This window comes from Oncorhynchus tshawytscha, linkage group LG18 (genome assembly GCF_018296145.1).
Source record: "Oncorhynchus tshawytscha isolate Ot180627B linkage group LG18, Otsh_v2.0, whole genome shotgun sequence".
In the NCBI taxonomy this organism is placed as follows: Eukaryota; Metazoa; Chordata; class Actinopteri; order Salmoniformes; family Salmonidae; genus Oncorhynchus; species Oncorhynchus tshawytscha.
This window is the reverse complement of record NC_056446.1, coordinates 41,553,643-41,569,571: the sequence shown is the minus strand read 5'-3', so window position 1 is coordinate 41,569,571 and position 15,929 is coordinate 41,553,643. Positions and strand designations below refer to the sequence as shown.

Sequence of the window (15,929 nt, the reverse complement as noted above, 5' to 3'; positions counted from 1 at the left end):
CGTAAATATCTCAGCCTCATCAAATATTACAGCGCCAGTCTCATTCATTCAGTTTCAAATGGGTTAAAATCTTGAGATGAAATAATCAACAATTTCAGAAATGTAGGCTAACATTCTGCAATCAACCTGACAGGCTATAAGGCTTAAATGTTGTTTAACTAGGGAAGTCAGGTAAGTTATTATTATTATTATTTACATATTTATGTAAGTTTAAGGCTTGTGCAACATGGGTGATCTTGATACATTTCCCAGCACAGACATTTTAAAGGTAACATTCACAGCTAGACACTATTTGGAGTGTTTTCCCAGTCTCCCTAAATAATTATGAGTGATGAGAGGTATTTGGGATTTTTTTGTTTGCGTGCTGGGTGTGTTCAAACCATGACGTCAATGGTTGGTCTCTCTGTATCATTTTTTTTTTTTTTTTCATCAGTAAGATTGTAGCAAGTTACTTCTGAATACATTTCTTAAATATCACAATGAATTAATCCAGAATTTGGAAGTCAACATTATTGGTTTCTGCTGCTACTCAAATCAACATTACAGTTGTGGGTATACTAGGTATTCTACATTATACTACAACATCAGTACAACAATATAGATGTTTTGTTGGCTGAATGTTCCAGACAGGGTCCGGAATGTTCTTCAGCTGGTGTGCATCGTCTTGTGTTGGTTGGGCCAATGGCAGCTGGTCTGGCAGAACTTCATGAGCTGTATGACCTTGGACTCAGACTGAACACTTTGTCTCTTGCCAGCCTCATGAAGTCCTTTTTCCTCATCCAAACCAGATGATGTTGAGCTTGTTCCCGGCTGATAGTTTTCATCCAATGGGCCTCTGGGATCTGTACTACTAAAACGGGTGTCAAGGTCAGCAGCAGGATTAGTCTGTATAGGACACACACTAGTCAGTGATTTGCCAACATTTTACTACTTTGTCCCAATCAATAAAACACTCAAACAAAAAAGGTACTATATCCACCCAGTCCCTTCACATCAATTGATCATGCATACTAACCTTCACAAACCCCCCACCCCACACAATACCAAACCCCAACAGATACCAGTCAATCACCCATACCATCCCCTCAATACTAAGGGACAGACATTTACTGAGGAAGAGGGGTGGTCCAACTCAAGTTTATAAAAATAAAAAAAGCACCCCCTCCCAAACGTAAAAAAAAAAAAAAAGGAAATGGTAATATACTGTAAGTTTATAGAGTTATAAAGTAGCGTTGATACCTCAACGAATGGCTGTCTCTAGTCAGTGGGCAACTGGCAAACCAGAGCGGAGCCTAGTTGCTAGGCAACTCGCAGACTGAGGCTGCATGGAGCAGTGGGAGAGAGAGGAGTGGCTTAGCAACCAAAACATATTTTCACAGTCTTTCGCTCCTGTTCTACTAATTTTCATTTCAACTTTCTTTCGTTGTCCAGAAGCCAAAAGGCACCATCCTAGTCATATTAAAAACAACTCATCCTAGTTGTTGTATATTTTAATTTTCCATCTTTTAGAACAGGGTTTTCCAGCAAATTGCATTTTTGGCAAATGTTAAATGATCTATTCCATTCTCTGCTTCATTACAGTAGATGCGGAATTGTGTCTAGGATGGAAGAAATTATACACTGACTGGACAAAACATTAAGAACACCTGCTCTTTCCATGACATAGACTGACCAGGTGAATCCAGGCAAACGCTATGATCCCTTATTGTTTTCACTTGTTAAATACACTTCAATTAGTGTAGATGAAATGGAGGAGACGGGTTAAAGAAGTATTTTTAAGCCTTGAGACATGGATTGTGTATGTGCCATTCAGAGGGTGAATGGGCAAGACCAGATTTAAGTGCTTTTGAACGGGGTATGATAGTAGGTGCCAGGCTACACCGGTTTGAGTATGTCAAGAACAGCAACGCTACTGGGTTTTTCACACTCAACAGTTTCCTGTGTGTATCAAGAACGGTCCACCACCCAACTTGACAAAACTGTGGGAAGCTTTGGAGTCTATAGGGGCAAGCATCCCTGTGGAACGCTTGACACCTTGTAGAGCCCATGCCCCGACGAATTGAGACGTTCTTAATGTTTTGTACACTCTGTGTATAGTAAAAACTTAAAGAGTGAATGTAAACCAGGGGGGGGGGAAATGACCTACCCTCCCCTGTACGCAATCATTTTTTTTTAACTCCCCAAAGCAAAAAAAAAAAAAAAAAAAAAAACTTTGACAACCCTCCCCTACATTCCTAACCGTCCCTAATAAATCCGTTTCTCCAAATTTAGACTTTATGCATAAACAACCAACTAAGGCTCCATAATATAGAGACAAATACAGTAGAAGTGGTAGCCGATTTATAAAACACACCAACTGTGACAACAAGACACAAACAATGTTTATACCTAGCTCCAATATATTTATTTGCTCATCGTGGAGTCACAAGTTGATGCCACTGCATATGTTGACGGGATCGGACTATGTATATATAAAAACACATACACCAGTCACGTTCAGTGATGCCAACTTAGCCATTTTGTTGCTATATTTAGCAACTTTTCAGACTACCCTGGCAACTTTTCTTTCAAACATCACCTAGCAACAAATGTAGCTACTTTCAAAAATTTGTTTAGAACTTTTAGCAACTTTTGAAAAGTGACTCAAACGCTAAAATGCACACATTTTCCCTCTAAATTAAACAAAAACGATGTTCTCTGTCACACAACTCAGTCACAACACTGCTGCAATAGTGGTTGTGAGTGAAGTGAGCAGCAGGCCAGCAGCAATTTCAGCCAATTGCAAATCATTGTTGGCTGACTGCAGCAGCAGTAGTAGTAGTACGGGTTTGACGAGCCAAACCCAACGAATATAGTTGGTCACGAATGTTTGATCTTGAACAGAACTTACAACATCAATCAACATGTCTCAATCAAAAGTGTACAGCCAGAAGTACATTAAAAAGTGGGAGTCTGTACCCGAACAAATGTCAAATCCTATTTTTTTTTTTTGCCGAGATGTACAGTTCAATTTGAGTAACGTTATTGTCTATTCTACGTAATGACGCAGTTTTACGTTATCACGCAATGACATCACAACGTCATTAAGCAACTTTAAGCAACAAATCAACCTGCCTCTTAGCCACTTACCCTGAAAATAAATTGGCAACACTAAAATAAAACACAACACAAGTTAATTTTTTGCAGTAGTTAGTTATTTACTGTAGCTTGCTAACGGTCCGGTAGGGTGAAGCTAACGTTACAAAATCACATCGACAGGTAGCAGTTCGATAATTACATTTATTTGCTTTAGAATGACGTTTTATGAACGCTAACTAGATCGATTTTGGTTTAGATTAATAAAATGTAGTTTTAGTTAGCTTGACTTAAAAGTATCCAATGAAATGTTACCCCACCAGTCTGTGCATGCCTGTTGTTTGCCCAACCACACCGTGACTAAACTTTACAGTTGTTGTCGACACAATAATACAAATAAATAGTTATTCATAAACTGATGTTCTATGAACAACTGACTGGTCCAGTGAGTAATTTTAGCTACCTGTTAATTCCCAAAAACCTAGTCGGTATCAACGTGTGGTTAATTTAGGTTTCCCCATTAACTCACAGCAAAAAACTATACCATTTTCAAACGCAAAACGTTATTGTTGTCTGCTTGTTTTAGCCAATTATAAAACTACAACATGTCTACAGATTACTTGTCAACATTGCCTGCTCCCTAGTGTTCTCACTACTTAGGAAAATATAATAGTGTAGGGCTTCCCTCACGGGTACTAGCAAGCTACCGACGGGAACATTTAAAACTAGCCAAGAGGAACAACAGAAAGAAACGGACTATACAGCTACAAGTAGTGAGTGAAATTAAACGGACTATACAGCTACAAGTAGTGAGTGAAATTAAACGGACTATACAGCTACAAGTAGTGAGTGAAATTAAACGGACTATACAGCTACAAGTAGTGAGTGAAATTAAACGGACTGTACAGCTACAAGTAGTGAGTGAAATTAAACGGACTATACAGCTACAAGTAGTGAGTGAAATTAAACGGACTGTACTAAACAAGTAGTGAGTGAAATTAAACGGACTGTACTAAACAAGTAGTGAGTGAAATTAAACGGACTGTACTAAACAAGTAGTGAGTGAAATTAAACGGACTGTACTAAACAAGTAGTGAGTGAAATTAAACGGACTGTACTAAACAAGTAGTGAGTGAAATTAAACGGACTGTACAGCTACAAGTAGTGAGTGAAATTAAACGGACTGTACAGCTACAAGTAGTGAGTGAAATTAAACGGACTGTACAGCTACAAGTAGTGAGTGAAATTAAACGGACTGTACAGCTACAAGTAGTGAGTGAAATTAAACGGACTGTACAGCTACAAGTAGTGAGTGAAATTAAACGGACTGTACTAAACAAGTAGTGAGTGAAATTAAACGGACTGTACTAAACAAGTAGTGAGTGAAATTAAACGGACTGTACAGCTACAAGTAGTGAGTGAAATTAAACGGACTATACAGCTACAAGTAGTGAGTGAAATTAAACGGACTGTACAGCTACAAGTAGTGAGTGAAATTAAACGGACTATACAGCTACAAGTAGTGAGTGAAATTAAACGGACTGTACAGCTACAAGTAGTGAGTGAAATTAAACGGACTGTACTAAACAAGTAGTGAGTGAAATTAAACGGACTATACAGCTACAAGTAGTGAGTGAAATTAAACGGACTATACAGCTACAAGTAGTGAGTGAAATTAAACGGACTATACAGCTACAAGTAGTGAGTGAAATTAAACGGACTGTACTAAACAAGTTTTAAATAAATAAAATATATATATATATATTATTTAACTAGGCAAGTCAGTTATGAACAAATTCTTATTTACAATGACAGTTTTACCAAAAGGCTTCATGTGGGGACGGGTGATGGGATTAAAAATAACAAAAATATAGGACAAAACACACATCACGACAAGCGAGGCAACACTACATAAGAGACCTAAAACAGCACAGCATGACAACATGGTAGCAGCACAAAACATGGTACACACATTATTGCGCACAGACAACAGCACAAAGGGCAAGAAGGTAGAGACAACAATACATCACACAAAGCAGACACAACTGTCAGTAAGAGTCCATGATGGAGTCTTTGAACTGTCTAGTCTGAGTGTTTGTTGCAGCTCGTTCCAGTCGCTAGCTGTAGCAAACTGAAAAGAGGAGCGACCCAGGGATGTGTGCGCTTTGGGGACCTTTAACAGAATGTGACTGGCAGAACGGGTGTTGTATGTGGAGGATCAGGGCTGCAGTATGTATCTCAGATAGGGGGGAGGCCGGCCTAAGAGGGTTTTTATAAATAAGCATCAACAAATTGGTCTTGCGACGGGTATAGAGAGATGACCAGTTTACAGAGTAGCATAGAGAGCAGTGATGTGTCCTATAAGGAGCATTGGTGGCAAATCTGATGGCCGAATGGTAAAGAACATCTAGCCGCTAGAGAGCACCCTTACCTGCCGATCTAAAAATTACGTTACCCTGATCTATCATGGGTAGAATGGTCATCTGAATCAGGGTCAGTTTGGCGGCTGGGGTGAAAGAGGAGCGATTACGATAGAGGAAACCAAGTCTAGATTTAACTTTAGTCTGCAGCTTTGGTATGTGCTGGGAAAATGTCTTAAATGATTTGACTTGGCTACATGTAAATTGACTTGGCTACATGCATGTTTTGTTATTTCTGTTTTAGTTTCCTATTTTACAATGGAGGTCAATATGAAAACAAAAATGGTATTCACCTATTTGTGTGCGTGGTCGAGGCTGAATTGTTTTTATTCTTACGTGGTTCCAATCGACTGGCGGTACTACGTCTTGAAATCGCTGTTAATTCTGGATATTGTCGTTTTCTTACAACCAGGAAATGTAGATGGTACGTTTCTACAGGTGACGCGAGATGCGCCTTCTTTTTCCCAACGCAGTTAAACCAAAACCACGCCCCGTTATTCAGAGGCGTTCTGCAACGCTTTGAGCGTTCTCCAAGTCCGGAAGTGACTTTCGGTCACTGATTAATACCATTTACCCTTGTATTTCAAGATTGAAAAATATAATAACATAATGTCGTGGGCAGAACTAGCCATTAACGTCTCTTAACGCTCAAAGACAGATTCAATGGCTGTAGCATAGCGTATTTCGATTGAATGATTAGCTCATAAATATTTGAGAAATTATAAATAATAAGCATAAGACGTAAAGCCAGTTTCAGGTAGGATATTCAACGAATATTCACCTGTAGTTTTCCTTACGTCCACCAACTGTATTTGGTGACATAGTGACAAATTACATTTTCACATTTCAATAGCTCTTTAACCATTACTCCTAAAATGTTCAAACCTGGTTGTAGCTAACCCGATGGCATAGACACACATTGCACACCCTTTAGTTTGTCCATTTTCATCTCACATGATTTTACATGTGTTTTTCAAACATTCTAATTTCAATAGCTCCTTGGCTCCTTGGTCATACTGACTTCAAACAAGATTCAGAATGTCCACTGACTACTATAGTTACTCCATTGTACTGGATCTAATACCTATTAGTATTTTACATATATTCACAAGTGTAATCATTTTTTAGGACAATGTGGAAAAACTCTTGGCTCTGTCACTTTCAGACATGTGCAGAGCAGACTGAAAGGGAAAGGGTAGCTCCTGACTTGAACCACAAGGGTTCTCTATAAAGAGAGAGTAATCCAAAAGGCACAGACACACCCCTTGACTTTCAATTGGCACCGTTGACCTGCATGTAATTCTCTCCTGATTTGTCTTCGTGGTGCTTAGTCAATGGGAACTCCATCTGTCCTGATTGGTCTCCGTGGTGATTAGTCAATGGGAACTCCATCTCTCCTGATTGGTCTCCGTGGTGATTAGTCAATGGGAACTCCATTGCCGGCCCCATCATAAAGGTTTTACACAGTCTGTCAGTTTGACTGACATGCCAGAGGAATGAGGAGAGACATCCTCCTTTGTATTCATGGGAACAAATATTTCCAAACACTTTGGATCCTATTCTTGCACAGTTAGAAGACAATGTGTCAATGCAAAAAACAACAACAACAGGGCAATAGTTTTTAATCTGAAGCAGCCCTTCTTTACTGTAGTACACTAACCCCTAATTGGGTCTCTTTTCTTGACACATAGTAGCAGTTTACCAGATAAGGAGACGTCAAGATGATCAAAAAGTAGATTGTTGTAAAGGTGTATTACATGCTGTGCTGGCCCCATTGTGATACCCATTCTGTATTCTGACTGGTAAAATCACAGCTGAAAAATGCCTCTATGGATGTGTATACTGTTGGTACATGGAATATTCCTCAACTGCATAATCATACATTGTTATTGCAAATAGAAGTATTATGTTCAACAACTGAGATATTCAGATATGATTTAAAACGAACACACGTTAACGCTTACAATTCATTTTCTATTGTCATAGACTTGATGAGCACGGTCATCTGTGATCGTTGTGATGAGACTTTCTTTAAGCACTTACTGATGAAACTGTCACTTTGATATTTTTTTTCTAAAAAGTCTACAAACGCTCTACATTTATTCACTATGTGAGGGTTGGATCCTATATGCTACTTTTATTATTGTCCTGTAAATGGCTCAATGCCTATAATTTAGGCTGTGTGTAGAATGGGGCATAAAGGAAATGACCTCAACTAGATTATAGCGATAAGGAAATCAGCATACAGTTTTGGCCTGTGTATTCATTAGCCTATAAAATAATCAGACTTCCATTATGTTTACATAAAAAAAGAGAATACATCTAAATGAGAAGATCCTGCCATGGAAAAGACGACTGGATGGACAGGAAGTGGAAAGGAGGGGAAATAACTCCCACCATGCAGCAGGACACCTTCAGCTCTTCAGGTCTGTGTAATGCAGGTTTGATAGTTATGTTTTCAACAATGAATGGTTAGCTGTTATGTGACAATTAGGTCAAGAACTCTATTTTTTTGGTGTAGATGGCCAAGGAAGTAGCACAGAACATCCCCAACATCCCCTTCCCAAATTGATATAGAACCTTCACAAAAACACATGGAGCAACAGTGAAAAGAAATGGCTGAGGATACACTAAAAATGTCTGGTATGTAATTACATTTAAATGTCAATTCTTTATTTTTATGTAGTTGTGTGGGACAGCCATATGTTCAGTTCAGGCCTATGATTTCAGAGTTCAACAAAGCCAACAACTGCTTCATGTGTGCCACTGATAAAGAACCTGGATGTGGCCCAAAGACTGACTGGGTTAGTAACTTTATTTAACATGTTTATAATCTTTTGACAACAGTGACAGCATGTAAGACAATTTATGATATAACACAATGGATGGCTAATTCTTCATACTGCATTGATATTATTTATAATGTGTTACGTTTTGTTTTAGACTGAATGTTTTGCCAACGGTGGTTCCATGTGCTGTGCCTAGGAATGAAGACAAGAGTTCAGAGTGAAGAACACAAACTGGAAGTGCAGTCTGTTGTTTAAAATGTATGCTATACCCCATCCACACTGAAGAGGCTCTGACATGTACATCAACCAGGGATAAAGAGGAGGTTAACACTGAAATGTTTTGTGCTAATTTGAAGTTAAGTGTCTGTTGACATGTTGGAAAAGATTAAAAGGTCTACAGTTTCTTTTTCATTTGTCAATATTACATTTTTATTCATTGATTTACTGGCCACCGTTACTGTGGTTACATGTTCAGTATACTGTATTGACCAGCAAACCCACTGCAGCCTACCTCACTAGCTCACTCTCCATCCCTGTTCAGTCTACCTCACCAGCTCACTCTCCATCCCTGTTCAGTATATATATATGACCACTCTATTCACTCTCCATCCCTGTTCAGTCTACCTCACCAGCTCACTCTCCATCCCTGTTCAGTATATATATTGACCAGTCTACCTCACCAGCTCACTCTCCATCCCTGTTCAGTATATATATTAACCAGTCTACCTCACCAGCTCACTCTCCATCCCTGTTCAGTATATATATTAACCAGCCCTCACCAGCTCACTCTCCATCCCTGTTCAGTATATATATTGACCACCACCTCACCAGCTCACTCTCCATCCCTGTTCAGTCTACCTCACCAGCTCACTCTCCATCCCTGTTCAGTATATATATTGACCAGTCTACCTCACCAGCTCACTCTCCATCCCTGTTCAGTATATATATTAACCAGTCTACCTCACCAGCTCACTCTCCATCCCTGTTCAGTATATATATTAACCAGCCTACCTCACCAGCTCACTCTCCATCCCTGTTCAGTATATATATATTGACCACTCTACCTCACCAGCTCACTCTCCATCCCTGTTCAGTCTACCTCACCAGCTCACTCTCCATCCCTGTTCAGTATATATATTGACCAGTCTACCTCACCAGCTCACTCTCCATCCCTGTTCAGTCTACCTCACCAGCTCCCTCTCCATCCCTGTTCAGTATATATATTGTCCAGTCTACCTCACCAGCTCCCTCTCCATCCCTGTTCAGTATATATATTAACCAGTCTACCTCACTAGCTCACTCTCCATCCCTGTCCAGTCTACCTCACCAGCTCACTCTCCATCCATGTTCAGTATATATATTGACCAGTCTACCTCACCAGCTCACTCTCCATCCCTGTTCAGTATATATATTGACCAGTCTACCTCACCAGCTCACTCTCCATCCCTGTTCAGTATATATATTGACCAATAAACCCACTGCAGTCTACCTCACCAGCTCACTCTCCATCCCTGTTCAGTATATGTATTGTCCAGCCTACCTCACCAGCTCACTCTCCATCCCTGTTCAGTATATATATTGTGCAGTCTACCTCACCAGCTCCCTCTCCATCCCTGTTCAGTATATATATTGTCCAGTCTACCTCACCAGCTCACTCTCCATCCCTGTTCAGTATATATATTAACCAGCCTACCTCACCAGCTCACTCTCCATCCCTGTCCAGCCTACCTCACCAGCTCACTCTCCATCCCTGTTCAGTATATATATTAACCAGCCTACCTCACCAGCTCACTCTCCATCCCTGTTCAGTATATATATTAACCAGCCTACCTCACCAGCTCACTCTCCATCCCTGTTCAGTATATATATTAACCAGCCTACCTCACCAGCTCACTCTCCATCCCTGTTCAGTATATATATTAACCAGCCTACCTCACCAGCTCACTCTCCATCCCTGTTCAGTATATATATTAACCAGCCTACCTCACCAGCTCACTCTCCATCCCTGTTCAGTATATATATTGACCAGTCTACCTCACCAGCTCACTCTCCATCCCTGTCCAGTCTACCTCACCAGCTCACTCTCCATCCCTGTTCAGTATATATATTAACCAGTCTACCTCACAGCTCACTCTCCATCCCTGTCCAGTCTACCTCACCAGCTCACTCTCCATCCCTGTTCAGTATATATTGACCAGTCTACCTCACCAGCTCACTCTCCATCCCTGTCCAGTCTACCTCACCAGCTCACTCTCCATCCCTGTTCAGTATATTTATTGTCCAGCCTACCTCACCAGCTCACTCTCCATCCCTGTTCAGTATATATATTGACCAATAAACCCACTGCAGTCTACCTCACCAGCTCACTCTCCATCCCTGTTCAGTATATATATTGACCAATAAACCCACTGCAGTCTACCTCACCAGCTCACTCTCCATCCCTGTTCAGTATATGTATTGTCCAGCCTACCTCACCAGCTCACTCTCCATCCCTGTTCAGTATATATATTAACCAGCCTACCTCACCAGCTCACTCTCCATCCCTGTCCAGCCTACCTCACCAGCTCACTCTCCATCCGTGTTCAGTATATATATTAACCAGCCTACCTCACCAGCTCACTCTCCATCCCTGTTCAGTATATATATTAACCAGCCTACCTCACCAGCTCACTCTCCATCCCTGTTCAGTATATATATTAACCAGCCTACCTCACCAGCTCACTCTCCATCCCTGTTCAGTATATATATTAACCAGCCTACCTCACCAGCTCACTCTCCATCCCTGTTCAGTATATATATTAACCAGCCTACCTAACCAGCTCACTCTCCATCCCTGTTCAGTATATATATTGACCAGTCTACCTCACCAGCTCACTCTCCATCCCTGTCCAGTCTACCTCACCAGCTCACTCTCCATCCCTGTTCAGTATATATATTAACCAGTCTACCTCACCAGCTCACTCTCCATCCCTGTTCAGTATATATATTGACCAGCCTACCTCACCAGCTCACTCTCCATCCCTGTTCAGTATATATATTAACCAGTCTACCTCACCAGCTCACTCTCCATCCCTGTTCAGTATATATATTGACCAGCCTACCTCACCAACTCACTCTCCATCCCTGTTCAGTATATATATTAACCAGCCTACCTCACCAGCTCACTCTCCATCCCTGTTCAGTATATATATTAACCAGCCTACCTCACCAGCTCACTCTCCATCCCTGTTCAGTATATATATTAACCAGCCTACCTCACCAGCTCACTCTCCATCCCTGTCCAGTCTACCTCACCAGCTCACTCTCCATCCCTGTTCAGTATATATATTAACCAGCCTACCTCACCAGCTCACTCTCCATCCCTGTTCAGTATATATATTAACCAGCCTACCTCACCAGCTCACTCTCCATCCCTGTTCAGTATATATATTGACCAGTCTACCTCACCAGCTCACTCTCCATCCCTGTTCAGTATATATATTGACCAGTCTACCTCACCAGCTCACTCTCCATCCCTGTTCAGTATATATATTAACCAGCCTACCTCACCAGCTCACTCTCCATCCCTGTTCAGTATATATATTAACCAGCCTACCTCACCAGCTCACTCTCCATCCCTGTTCAGTATATATATTGACCAGTCTACCTCACCAGCTCCCTCTCCAGCCCTGTTCAGTATATATATTAACCAGTCTACCTCACTAGCTCCCTCTCCATCCCTGTTCAGTATATATATTGTCCAGCCTACCTCACCAGCTCACTCTCCATCCCTGTTCAGTATATATATTAACCAGACTACCTCACCAGCTCACTCTCCATCCCTGTTCAGTATATATATTGACCAGTCTACCTCACCAGCTCACTCTCCATCCCTGTTCAGTATATATATTGACCAGCCTACCTCACTAGCTCACTCTCCATCCCTGTTCAGTATATATATTGACCAGTCTACCTCACCAGCTCACTCTCCATCCCTGTTCAGTATATATATTGACCAGTCTACCTCACTAGCTCACTCTCCATCCCTGTTCAGTATATATATTGTCCAGCCTACCTCACCAGCTCACTCTCCATCCCTGTTCAGTATATATATTAACCAGACTACCACACCAGCTCACTCTCCATCCCTGTTCAGTATATATATTAACCAGCCTACCTCACCAGCTCACTCTCCATCCCTGTTCAGTCTACCTCACCAGCTCACTCTCCATCCCTGTCCAGTCTACCTCACCAGCTCACTCTCCATCCCTGTTCAGTATATATATTAACCAGCCTACCTCACCAGGCCACTCTCCATCCCTGTTCAGTATATATATTAACCAGTCTACCTCACCAGCTCACTCTCCATCCCTGTTCAGTATATATATATTGACCAGTCTACCTCACCAGCTCACTCTCCATCCCTGTCCAGTCTACCTCACCAGCTCACTCTCCATCCCTGTTCAGTATATATATTAACCAGCCTACCTCACCAGCTCACTCTCCATCCCTGTTCAGTATATATATTGACCAGTCTACCTCACCAGCTCACTCTCCATCCCTGTTCAGTATATATATTAACCAGTCTACCTCACCAGCTCACTCTCCATCCCTGTTCAGTATATATATTGACCAGCCTACCTCACCAGCTCACTCTCCATCCCTGTTCAGTATATATATTAACCAGTCTACCTCACCAGCTCACTCTCCATCCCTGTTCAGTCTACCTCACCAGCTCACTCTCCATCCCTGTTCAGTATATATATTAACCAGCCTACCTCACCAGCTCACTCTCCATCCCTGTTCAGTATATATATTGACCAGTCTACCTCACCAGCTCACTCTCCATCCCTGTTCAGTATATATATTGACCAGTCTACCTCACCAGCTCACTCTCCATCCCTGTTCAGTATATATATTAACCAGTCTACCTCACCAGCTCACTCTCCATCCCTGTCCAGTCTACCTCACCAGCTCACTCTCCATCCCTGTTCAGTATATATATTAACCAGCCTACCTCACCAGGCCACTCTCCATCCCTGTTCAGTATATATATTGACCAGTCTACCTCACCAGCTCACTCTCCATCCCTGTTCAGTATATATATTAACCAGTCTACCTCACCAGCTCACTCTCCATCCCTGTTCAGTATATATATTAACCAGTCTACCTCACCAGCTCACTCTCCATCCCTGTCCAGTCTACCTCACCAGCTCACTCTCCATCCCTGTTCAGTATATATATTAACCAGCCTACCTCACCAGCTCACTCTCCATCCCTGTTCAGTATATATATTAACCAGCCTACCTCACCAGGCCACTCTCCATCCCTGTTCAGTATATATATTGACCAGTCTACCTCACCAGCTCACTCTCCATCCCTGTTCAGTATATATATTAACCAGTCTACCTCACCAGCTCACTCTCCATCCCTGTTCAGTATATATATTAACCAGTCTACCTCACCAGCTCACTCTCCATCCCTGTTCAGTATATATATTAACCAGTCTACCTCACCAGCTCACTCTCCATCCCTGTTCAGTCTACCTCACCAGCTCACTCTCAATCCCTGTTCAGTATATATATTAACCAGTCTACCTCACCAGCTCACTCTCCATCCCTGTTCAGTATATATATTAACCAGTCTACCTCACCAGCTCACTCTCCATCCCTGTTCAGTATATATATTAACCAGCCTACCTCACCAGCTCACTCTCCATCCCTGTTCAGTATATATATTGACCAGTCTACCTCACCAGCTCACTCTCCATCCCTGTTCAGTATATATATTAACCAGCCTACCTCACCAGCTCACTCTCCATCCCTGTTCAGTATATATATTAACCAGCCTACCTCACCAGCTCACTCTCCATCCCTGTTCAGTATATATATTGACCAGTCTACCTCACCAGCTCACTCTCCATCCCTGTTCAGTATATATATTAACCAGCCTACCTCACCAGCTCACTCTCCATCCCTGTTCAGTATATATATTAACCAGCCTACCTCACCAGCTCACTCTCCATCCCTGTTCAGTATATATATTGACCAGTCTACCTCACCAGCTCACTCTCCATCCCTGTTCAGTATATATATTAACCAGTCTACCTCACCAGCTCACTCTCCATCCCTGTTCAGTATATATTAACCAGTCTACCTCACCAGCTCACTCTCCATCCCTGTTCAGTATATATATTAACCAGTCTACCTCACCAGCTCACTCTCCATCCCTGTTCAGTATATATATTGACCAGCCTACCTCACCAGCTCACTCTCCATCCCTGTTCAGTATATATATTGACCAGTCTACCTCACCAGCTCACTCTCCATTCCTGTTCAGTATATATATTAACCAGTCTACCTCACCAGCTCACTCTCCATCCCTGTTTAGTATATATATTGACCAGTCTACCTCACCAGCTCACTCTCCATCCCCGTTCAGTATATATATTGACCAGTCTACCTCACCAGCTCACTCTCCATCCCTGTTCAGTATATATATTGACCAGTCTACCTCACCAGCTCACTCTCCATCCCTGTTCAGTATATATATTAACCAGCCTACCTCACCAGCTCACTCTCCATCCCTGTTCAGTATATATATTAACCAGCCTACCTCACCAGCTCACTCTCCATCCCTGTTCAGTATATATATTAACCAGCCTACCTCACCAGCTCACTCTCCATCCCTGTTCAGTATATATATTAACCAGTCTACCTCACCAGCTCACTCTCCATCCCTGTTCAGTATATATATTAACCAGTCTACCTCACCAGCTCACTCTCCATCCCTGTTCAGTATATATATTAACCAGCCTACCTCACCAGCTCACTCTCCATCCCTGTTCAGTATATATATTAACCAGTCTACCTCACCAGCTCACTCTCCATCCCTGTTCAGTATATATATTAACCAGCCTACCTCACCAGCTCACTCTCCATCCCTGTTCAGTATATATATTAACCAGCCTACCTCACCAGCTCACTCTCCATCCCTGTTCAGTATATATATTAACCAGTCTACCTCACCAGCTCACTCTCCATCCCTGTTCAGTATATATATTGACCAGTCTACCTCACCAGCTCACTCTCCATCCCTGTTCAGTATATATATTAACCAGCCTACCTCACCAGCTCACTCTCCATCCCTGTTCAGTATATATATTAACCAGCCTACCTCACCAGCTCACTCTCCATCCCTGTTCAGTATATATATTAACCAGTCTACCTCACCAGCTCACTCTCCATCCCTGTTCAGTATATATATTAACCAGCCTACCTCACCAGCTCACTCTCCATCCCTGTTCAGTATATATATTAACCAGCCTACCTCACCAGCTCACTCTCCATCCCTGTTCAGTATATATATATTGACCAGTCTACCTCACCAGCTCACTCTCCATCCCTGTTCAGTATATATATTGACCAGTCTACCTCACCAGCTCACTCTCCATCCCTGTTCAGTATATATATTGACCAGTCTACCTCACCAGCTCACTCTCCATCCCTGTTCAGTATATATATTAACCAGCCTACCTCACCAGCTCACTCTCCATCCCTGTTCAGTAACCACCTACCTCACCAGCTCACTCTCCATCCCTGTTCAGTATATATATTAACCAGTCTACCTCACCAGCTCACTCTCCATCCCTGTTCAGTATATACAC

The 15,929-nt window shown here is 41.9% G+C and overlaps 1 protein-coding gene and 1 long non-coding RNA gene across 5 annotated transcripts in view; one reads left to right on the top strand and one right to left on the bottom strand.

The window, feature by feature from the left end:
• si:ch211-278j3.3 (E3 ubiquitin-protein ligase RNF19A) overlaps positions 1–15,929 on the bottom strand; it is an 80,271-nt gene that overhangs the window by 60,800 nt on the left and 3,542 nt on the right. Inside the window, exon 1 of one of the 3 annotated variants that reach the window (XM_042301097.1) lies at positions 5,789–5,976. The exons of 1 other annotated variant lie outside the window; for it this stretch is intronic. The gene's annotated coding sequence lies outside the window, so the exon portion shown is untranslated. Of the gene's footprint in view, positions 1–5,788; positions 5,977–15,929 lie in introns of those variants that run through there. One more of the 3 variants, XM_042301099.1, reaches the window with a different exon arrangement.
• On the top strand, positions 52–8,688 carry LOC112217973. Of its 2 annotated transcripts, none has more exons than XR_002948541.2 (5): positions 52–171; positions 7,809–7,921; positions 8,017–8,138; positions 8,226–8,299; positions 8,439–8,688. It is a non-coding gene; the product is annotated as an uncharacterized LOC112217973 (long non-coding RNA). The 2 variants fall into 2 exon arrangements; XR_006079303.1 differs by lacking the exon at positions 52–171 and adding an exon at positions 3,177–3,848.